Below are 10,325 nucleotides of genomic sequence, written 5' to 3' on the forward strand. Positions count from 1 at the left end.
GAGTTGTTCTTTGTTCCAGTGGCAATTGTTGGACTGCTAAACTCTATTTGTTTATAAATTATCTTATTTGTTTACCAGGTTAATTACCTTCCAGGGTAAGCTATTTTAGGCCATAACAAGTCTCAACACCATTTGCAAGTCTGTCCCACAATATGGTTGTGTCTGCACATGCAAATAATTTTGATTGAATTTAGCAAAAACAATTAGGTTTCATTATTTTATGTGATGATGAGTAACCAGTTTGATGGTGTTTTCAAATTCTTATCTATTGGATTTAGTTCTGAGTAAAGAGCCAATAAGAAATGTTAGCCTATGTAAAATTTTGATTGAAAGTTTTAGAGTGAATTTTTAAAAATCTTCAACACAAAGTAAATGAAATTTGCCTTTGTGCCTTAATCTACCTGACATTGTTAAACATTTTATAATTTAATTAGTATATTTCTCCTAAAATACTTGGTTTTCTTTCAGATGTAAAGGAAGAAAGACAAATTGCTGTACTTTTGTCTTTGAACTCATTTGGACACGTTGTCATGAGGAGTTAGTCAATAAATATGACAGTGTGTGTCGAGCAAACATTAGCTTGAACTATGTGAAATGACTTATATTGGGATATTTTTGACTTACATATAGTAGCTAATGATTATTTTAATGAAATAATTTCTAATGAAATGAGTTTATTTTCATAAACTCATTGTTTTTCATAAACTCATTGTTTTTCCCCCTAAATTTAATATTCTTACCACAATTTAACAATTAAAGCACTGCGTTTATTAACGTCTAGAAGTCAATTTGGATAATAATTGGGCTTCTACTATTGTCTAGCTAGTTGATTGGTCACATTTTGTTCCTCATAGTGTATGAGCCAGAAAAAGCATGGAAATGTCTTTTGCAGGGTGACTATTTTTGTTGGGTGTATAGGAGACCTTGCCTTTTGGTTTTATTCCCCGCCTCCAAGTTAAGTTCCAGTATCCCAAGAAGAACAAGTAATCCCTTACCCCTCCCCCTCCTTTCCAAAGGGCGCCAAGCCGCAGGGTGCCAAAGTCAAAAGTTTTCTCGACCAATCCTCACAGGACACAGTGTCCACTAGCCCCTTCCTAAGTCACCCTGCCAATCAGCACCCCGCCAAGTCACCAAGCAACCCTTCTTAAGCTGAAGCTTGAAAGCTCATACTCTCTGCTCTCTTCCTCTCCTTTTCTTCCCCTTTGGGCAGCCCCCCAGTAAAATCTCTTGGTTGAATTTCTGTCTTGGATGAGTCACTCACCTTTCAATTTTACTTTTTAGAAGTGAACTTAGCTATTTTACAAATCTAGGTCAAAATAACATATGTAGGAATAATTGGGACACATTTATTTAGCTAAAGATCAACAGTGTTCACTGTTCACATTCTCTGTCCATTTGAACAGATCTTGGGAATGTTCTTCAGTTCACAAGGATTAATTAAGGTTCCATTATATGCTGGAGAGTGAGTCGATTCTTGCAAATACAAACAAGACTAGGATGTTAATATGTGAGAATAGCACCAGATATTGCACCCTTAAGGGTTAATAAGGCTAGAGGAAATCTGTGGAAATCTCTGCAACAAATAACACATTCCAGTAATAATGAATTAATTCCACAAATATTTATGAAACCCTGCTGTAGGCCAGGCACTGTGTGAAGCACTGTATCCAACAAGATATAGCGGTAAACATGACGTGTGCTCTTCTTGGTCTCCTGAGACAAAGCAGTTGAGTGACACATATTTGGCATTAATATAAGGGCCTTGGTAATTATCTCCAATTTGTTTTGCTTACTGTTGTTGGGTTGAATTCTCTGAGGCAGGAATCTGATTATGTCACTTTTCTTGCTTCAGAACCTTGAGTGGCATTCTCATTGTCTAATGACAGATTACTTAGTCTGGATTTGCACTCTGACCTTTTGACTTGTTTTCTAGTCTTTACTACTCATGTGTCAGATAGGCTGTGTGCAACAGTGGTCCACTTTACCTTTTGAATCTAGCCCTTGCTGCTTATTTTAAAAGGGACATGCTTTTTTCTTTTCCTCTTCTCCCTTTCCTTATCCCTAAATTGGGGTCTGGGAACAAGATTACCTTAAGTTATCTGTTCTCCACAGGAAGATGTCACCAGAAGAATTAGGAAGTGACTGTCTCCCATATTAACAAGTGAATTTTAACACACCATCAGGGTGTACTTGGGACCCCCTGCCAGGCCACACCTGGAACTCAGCCTGTAGCTTTCAAATAGCTTCTTTAAAAGCCCTCTGTTTTCCCTGATTGGGAGAACCACAGCCTCTGGGACTGGAGTACCTTGTGTTTCTCCTTTGCTAGCAAAGAAATAAGCCTTCTTTTTTCTTTTTCTCAAAACCATGTCCTCATTATTAAATTGACGTGAATTGGCATTGGGGATAAGGACTGAACTTTCTGTTATATATGGACAAGCAAGAGGACTTGCTGATCCTCAAGTGTATCATGTGCTTTAAGACCTCTGTCTTTGTTCACATAGTTCCTTTTATCTGGAATGTTCTATCCCCCTACCTGATGCATGTCTGCCACATTGGTCCTTTGGTCAAATCCCTATTCACTAATACCTCTTAAATAGTAATTCATGGCTTTTGTGTATGAGATATTATTTGATACTTACAGAAGTACTTTGTGGAGCATTTGAGGCAAAGAACTGTATCCAATGCACTATCTGAACACTCATCTATGTAGTGCTTGTTTCAAAATAAAATGTTGGCATTATGATTGTTTTATTGCTCTCACCTCTGTACCTTGGTATCAAGCCTGCCATTTGTTTACATGAAAAATTACAGAATTATTTTCCTTTCTGTAAAATTGTAGTCAAATCAGAAGTGGAACCCAAGCTGTGGCTTCTATACTGAATAAATACTAATGGAAAAAAAATAAGATTCCTCTCTCTAGTCCCTCTGTCCCAGGTTCACCATAAGCATGGGCAGTCATGGTGATGGTCTGTGCTCTGAGCCATCCTACTTCTGGTCTCAGGCTCTACTCTGTGGGTCCCCAGGGCTCCTGGATGTGGACTGGGTTCCTTCCAGAGTTGCTGCCCTGTTTTTCTTGCCTCGACCCCATGGATGCTGTTTGTCAGCGTCTCCACTTCTACCACTGCTCTGGCTGCAGTGTTGGTGGTCAAAACTGGGAAATATTCTTCCTCTGAGTATGAGCTTTGGGGCCACAAAAGGTTCCCTGAGGACATGAGAGGCTTCATCCCTTCAGAACTCAAAGTCACCACCCTCTAGGAGAACTTTGGATGGCACTGTCCTACTTTAGGATGGATTTTCTATGTTTAGGTGGGAATTTCCTATGTAAGACAGGGCCATAGTTTGTTATCTTTAGTGAATTAGTCTTGAACATGATATTCATATTCTTCTCCATTAATTTTCCAAAGGACTTTAAGAGTCTGATACATGTAGAATTTCATTTGATTTATTTCAGTCAGCAGTTATTATGCACCTATTATGTCTCAGAATTGGGCTAGACTGTAGAGAGATCCATTTAATATTCCCATTAGCCCTCTATTGCAGATGAGAGCACCTAGGGTTCTAAGATTTAAAGCTTGCCCCAGTATGACCAAACAACTAAGTGGCAGAGCTGGGATTGAAAAAAATTGAGGTCCACCTAATCCTAGGACCTGAGTTCTTTCTCTTGCTTCCTATTACATCCCAGAATGGGTGCCGCCAGTATCCACAATCACTCCAGATTTTAGAGGATTCAATAGGTAAGAATGGTACCCTAAAACTGGCATTTCAGTGTTTCCTGGGAAACTGTTCCTGCTACTACCACAGTGCCAGTAAAAGTCTAAGATTTGTTAGACATTGAAAATGACAATCAAAAGCAGTTCTCTGTGCATATTTAAGTTTTGCTCTCCCTCTTAACTACAAATGTAGGGGAAAGAAAGAGTATTTTTTACAACTTAATTTTCTAAGTGACTTAGACATCCTTAGGGGCTTCTTATTTTCTCTATTTTCTTGAGCTCTCTATGGGCTGACATGTTAAAATTTGCAATTATTCTTTCCAGATGTTGAAGTTTGGATTGCAAGTAGAATAGGAGCAGCTAAGTAGTGGTGGAGCTGGCGTTGCCTAGTGGAAAATATTCAGACACCACCACACAGACCTGCCAAGTCTGCAATGTTTTATTTGTATTGATATGTGCTTGGCTCAGTCACCTCTGCTTAAGGTTGTGGGACTGATTAGAATGACTGGACAAAAAACTGTGAAGGCGTTCCTCCCACTCCACTCTAATTCCTGAGTACCGAACAGATAAATGATAGAATCAGTTCTGCTTTTAGGTAACGGATTGAACAAAATATGTATAAGTGAATATGTTATGTCTTTTAAGAAACTGGTAAATTTAAATGTAAAAAAGTAAATGAGAAGTTAGAAATTCGGAATGTTTAAATGAATAGTTGCTTCTAAAAGTAACATTATGGGATGTACGAAAATCAGGAATTCACTGTTAAATTACATTAATTTTCTAAATTTCATTTTCTGGATGTGATAGACCTTATAGTATAATCTGCCTTCAAGTTTGGATATAGAAGAGTAAATGGGAAAAAATAGGAAGTTTCCATATAATGTCTTTCTCCTAAGAAAAATAAACCAAAATGTCTTATGTAGCACCATCTTAATTTAATTTAATTATATATATATGTATTATATACATATATATAAAATAAAATCATAGGAATTCTTTTCCTTCAACCCAGATGGGTACTTGGATTTATTTTTCTAGATGATAGGTATGATGTTAAGCTGGAAAGACTGGGACTCAGGTAGATTTCCCCAGTTGGAACTAGACTTTCTCATCAGAAAATGTGTTTTTCTCAGAAGTAATGTTCCCAATACTATGGTTTGATCATTGTAGATTTAGAAGAAATTCAGGACATGAAGAAAACCCTCAGATAATAAAAATAGTTCCAATAAGAAGTGTGACTCTTGTATTTGGTTCATTATAGATTTGGAAAAAAATTCAGATTTTGAAAAAAAACCCTCAAGAGACGTGGGTCTTCTTTTATATGATGAGCAGACTATAATGGCAACCTGTCCTTGCTTACAAATAAATAAAGAGGACCTTTGTATGAGATAGCAAGCCTTTCCCAAGAAGAATGAAACATTTATTAACGATTCCTAGGAGGGAAAGAATTTTAAACTTGGTAGATGAGATCAAGAGCAGGTAGCATTAGATCATCTTTGTTTTCTGGAATGGTTGCTGGACACAGGTGCTATGATGGTGTGAACACAGGGCAGATTTACCAAAAATTGAGAGTGATAGAATTTGCCAAGAAAATGGGAAATGTTGAGCATTCTTATGATTAGATTGGTGGGCCAATTTGATTTAGAATAAAAAAGATTTTTAATAAAATAATAAATTTTGTCTTCTGCTTTAAAAAAGATTCAACTTGCATTGATTTTTGTACATCATGGATATCAAAGAATATAGTTTTATTTATAACAGGAGTAACAGCTCAGCTTGCCTTTCCTTTTGTCTGGGAATTCCTGATGGCATTGGCTTTTGAACCATTAAAGTTTCCCCTGCTGTAACAATTTTTATTCCACTCATCTCATTTCTCCACATCTTCACTTCCTCTGCATGTGGATAGCCAATATCTTTTGTCTTTTTATTAATAGCTTTTCTGACTGTTAGTAGGATGATATCTCATTGTGGTTTTAACTTATATTTTCCTGATGCTTAGTGATGGTAAACATTTTTTTTTTTAAATACAATGGTTGGCCATTTGTCTTCTTTTGAGAACTATTAACTTTGGTAATCTGCCCATTTTTAAATTGGGTTACTTATTTTTTGTGTGTGGTTGAGCTTTTTGAGTATTTTACATATTCTGAATATTAACCTTGTCAGAAATATAGTTTGCAAATATTTTATCCCATTCTGTAAGTTCTTTATTCCCATTCTGTTGTTTGTTTTCTTTGCTCTGAAGAAATGTTTTAGTTTGATGTAATTCATTTATCTGATCTTGCTTTAGATGTCTGTGCTTTGGAGTCTTATTAAAAAATCCTGCCCAGTTCAATATTATGAATTATGTACTCTTTGTTTTCTTCTAGTAGTTTTATAGTTTGGGGTCATATATAAGTCTTTAATCTATTTTGAATTGATTTTTGTATATGATGTGAGAGAGGAATCCAGTTTCATTCCTCTGCATGTGGATATCCAATTTTCCTGGGACCACTTAGAGAAGAGACTGTCCTTTCCCTAGTTCATGTTCTTGGTATCTTTGTTGAAGATCAGTTGGCTATAAATGAGTGGATTTATCTACAGGTCTTTATTCTGCTCCATTGGTCTATGTGTCTGTTTTTGTGCCAGTACCATGTGGTTCTTGATTTACTGTAGCTTTTCTGTATATTTTGAAGTCAAGGGAGTGTCATAGGTTGACTACAGTTAACAATAACATATTATATATATCAAAATAGCTAGAAGAGAGGATTTGCAATGTTTTTACCAGAAAAAAATGACCAATGTTTGAAGTGAGGAATGTACTAATTACCTTGATTTGATCGTTATGCAATGAATACAATATATCAAAACAGCATTTTGTACCCCATAAATATGTCCAATTGTTATGTGTTAATGAAGAAAAAAGTTTTCCCTGTTAACTTACCTTGCCAGTGTAGAAGCTGGCATATAGTAAGGCAAATGGCCATCATTTTGACTATGACTATATTCCTAATTGTTAGTCTTCATTTGCTGCAGGTACACATTTGTCACCTAATTTTGGTGTGGTTTCTAAAGACACCTTAGTCTTTTAAACCATGATAGATGAAAGTAGGTATCAGAAAGTGGTAAGTTTGTGTTCAGCTATTTCCTAGAGAGGGAAACTCTGACCTGAAGTTCCTGTACTTTGTCTCTACATTTCTATTATATAAGAGACAAGCAGAAAGGAGCTACACATCATCAGATAAAACATTAAACTATTGAGGTGATTTTTTTTTTTTGCATTCTAAAATCACTTTCAGTTTTTTTGGTACTGGGAAATAATTCTGTGTAATAAAATGTAAGCTGCAGATATTTTTGTTTTGTTTTGTTGGAATGGTGGTTAGCAAATTCCAGACATATCTTTGGAGTTTCTAGGAATTCTAGATTCAAGAAGAAAATAATTTTTAAAATAATTTTATAATTTATAATTTCAATTTTATTAATTAAAGTGTTCCAGTACAGGCAGTATGACAAATGGTAACACTTTGGATTCAGGTCTAGATCTGAATCCTGGTTTTGTCATTTAGTAACCCTGTAAACTGGGCCAGGCTATTTCATTTCTGCAGCCTTAGTTTCCCCATCTGTAAAGTGATGAAATAAATGCATACATTTCAGAATTATTGTGAGAAATATTCATGTATATAGACTTAGGCCAGAGAAGGCCTCTCAAAGATTGGAAAATACTTAAAAGAATAATAGTACATTTGCTCTCACATAGTTTAAAGTCATACTGTGAAGCAGACCATAAGGAAAAAGATTAATGCAGTATGGCCAAAAATGTGGATTAACATGGCTGTAGAAAATAATGCTAATAACTGTCTTATTATTGAGTTCTTTTTTTTGTTAATTTTTTTTAGTTGTAGATGGCACAATTTATTTATTTATTTATTTTTATGTGGTACTGAGGATCGAACCCAGGTTCTTACACCTGTGAGGCAAGTACTCTACCACTGAACTATAGCCCCAGCCCTATTAAGTTCTTATTGGTAGTAGATATCATATAAATGTGTCACTTTATCTTCGAAACTATGTTCTTTTTTTAAAATAAAATGTTGTGTATATTTGAGGAGTATAAAATGATAATTTATATATATATATATACATGGTGAAATGACTACAACATGCAAGGTAATTAACATATCCATGTTTTAAAATTTACATACGACAGTGAAATGCCTTGCAATTCCTATTACACATATAGAGTACAATTTAACATATCCATTTTATATGTGTGTTGAGAATGCATAAGATATGCTCTCTTAACAAATTTCAAGTAAACCATTTAGTATTTTCTTTAATTAATTAATTTATTTTAATTAGGTATATATGACAGCAGAATGCATTTTGATTCATTATACATAATTGCAGCACAACTTTTCATTTCTCTGGTTGTACACGATGTAGTGTTGCACCATATGTGCAGTCATACATGTACCTAGGGTAATGATGTCCATCTCATTCCACCATCTTTCCTGTTTTCATATCCCCTCCTCATCCCTCCCTCCCCTTTGCCCTACCAAAGTTCCTCCATTTTTCCCCTGTCCCCCCATTATGGATCAGCATCTGCTTTTCAGAGAGAACATTCAGCCTTTGTTTTTTTGGGATTGGCTAACTTCACTTAGCATGATATTCTCTAACTCCATCCATTTATCTGCAAATGCCATGATTTTATTCTCTTTTAATGCTGAGTAGTATTCTATTGTGTATATATACACAGTTTCTTTATCTATTCATCTATTGAAGGGCATCTAGGTTGCTTCCATAGTTTAGTTATTGTGAATTGAGCTGTTTATAAACATTGATGTGGCTGTATTATTATATTAAGAGGTAGTTTATGTGATCCCAAGCAATGAGATAATTTGAAATTAAAAATTTTAAATATAATTTGTTTTGTCATTGTACTGCTATAGCTAGTGGATTTTTTGAAAAATAACAGACTAGTTCAACCCTCCTAACATATTTTAGATACTTATTAAATATCTAAAAAGTATCTAAGTATCTAAAAAATATCTAAATTTTAAGCATCTAAAGATCCACATCAAGTAGGAAAAACTATGGGAAAAATAGAGTTGTAAATAGAATATCAAAGTTTTGTTATTCATTTTATGAGTAAGTGTTTTTTTTTAAATGAACGCAATACCTTTATTTTTATTTATTTACTTTTATGTGGTGCTGAGGATCGAACTCAGTGCCTCACACATGCCAGGCAAGTGCTGTACCACTGAGCCACAACCCTAGCCTATAAGTGTATCTTTGGAAAAGATAAATCCTAGATAAATCTCACTGGGTAAGGGCCTGGTACTATGAACAATATGAGTTGAATGAGTTATTCAGGCCAAGTTCTGTGAGGAAGCTAGAAGTGATTTTCATTTGTTCATTACTAAGCACAGCTGCTTGATGTAGGTACTTAATACTATAGGCACTTAATACTTGTTGAACGAAGTTTTCTGAATAAATAAGTGAGTCTTTAATATGGAAAAATACACTTTTGCCAGGTATTCTGCTTCCCATTTTGCAGATAAGAAAGCAGAGATGTAAAGTTCAAAAGACTTTTTCCAAAGATCACATAGCCAACAAATGGCAGAAAGAGGACTAGAGCACATGTCTCTTTGACTCCACATCCCACAATTATGCTCATCTGTTATGCAAAGTACTGAATTTGAGGATGGTGGACAGTGTGACTGCAGGACTAGCCCCTTAAGTATGCAGAGATAATGAATCTAGGAAGATCAATATGTTGATCTCTACTAGCAAAATAATAACAAGTTCTTTCTGAAGTAACCAACATTATTTGCTTAGGGAAAAGAAATATTCAAATGCCTTCTCAAGAGAATCAGATAAAGAAAGGACTAGGTTAAAAACAAATTGATGTGTACGAGTGTACCTTTTCCCCCACATCCTTGCCAACACTTATTGTTTGTCATCATAATAGCTGCCATTCTGACTAGAGTGAGAAGAAATCTTAGAGTGGTTTTGATTTACATTTCTCTAATTGCTAGTGATACTACACTTGATCTTAGCCAAAAGGCCGAGAAGCGATAATTGCTAGTGATGATGAGCATTTTTTATATATTTGTTGATTGATTGTATATTATCTTGTGGGAAGTGGCTGTTCAGGTGGTTGGCCCATTTATTGATTGGGTTATTTGTTTTTTGGTGATAAGATTTTTGAGTACTTTATATACCCTAGAGATTAGTGCTCTATCTGATGTGTGAGGGGTAAAAATTTGCTCCCAGGATGTAGGCTCTCTGTTCACCTCACAGATTGTTTCTTTTGCTGAGAAGAAATTTTTTAGTTTGAATCCATCCATTTATTGATTCTTGATTTTAATTCTTGCACCATAGGAGTCTTATTAAGGAAGTTGGGGCTTAATCCCATATGATGGAGATTAGAGCCTACGTTTTCTTCTATTAGATGCAGGGGGTCTCTGGTTTTATTCCTAAATCCTTGATCCATTTTGAATTGAGTTTTGTGCATGGTGAGAGATAGAGGTTTAATTTCATTTTGTTGCATATGGATTTCCAGTTTTTCCAGCACCATGTGTTGAAGAGGCTATCTTTTCTCCAATTCATGTTTTTGGCATCTTTGTCTAATATAAG

The 10,325-nt window shown here is 35.2% G+C and overlaps 1 pseudogene; it reads right to left on the reverse strand.

Annotated features, from left to right (window-relative positions):
• Positions 1-9,687: 9,687 nt before the first annotated feature.
• LOC124092008 (U2 spliceosomal RNA) lies at positions 9,688-9,765 on the reverse strand (annotated as a pseudogene).
• Between the last annotated feature and the right edge of the window lie 560 nt (positions 9,766-10,325).

Source organism: Marmota monax, unplaced genomic scaffold, assembly GCF_021218885.2.
Source record: "Marmota monax isolate L192 unplaced genomic scaffold, Marmota_monax_Labrador192_F-V1.1 WCK01_AAM20220418_F8-fsc00046, whole genome shotgun sequence".
In the NCBI taxonomy this organism is placed as follows: Eukaryota; Metazoa; Chordata; class Mammalia; order Rodentia; family Sciuridae; genus Marmota; species Marmota monax.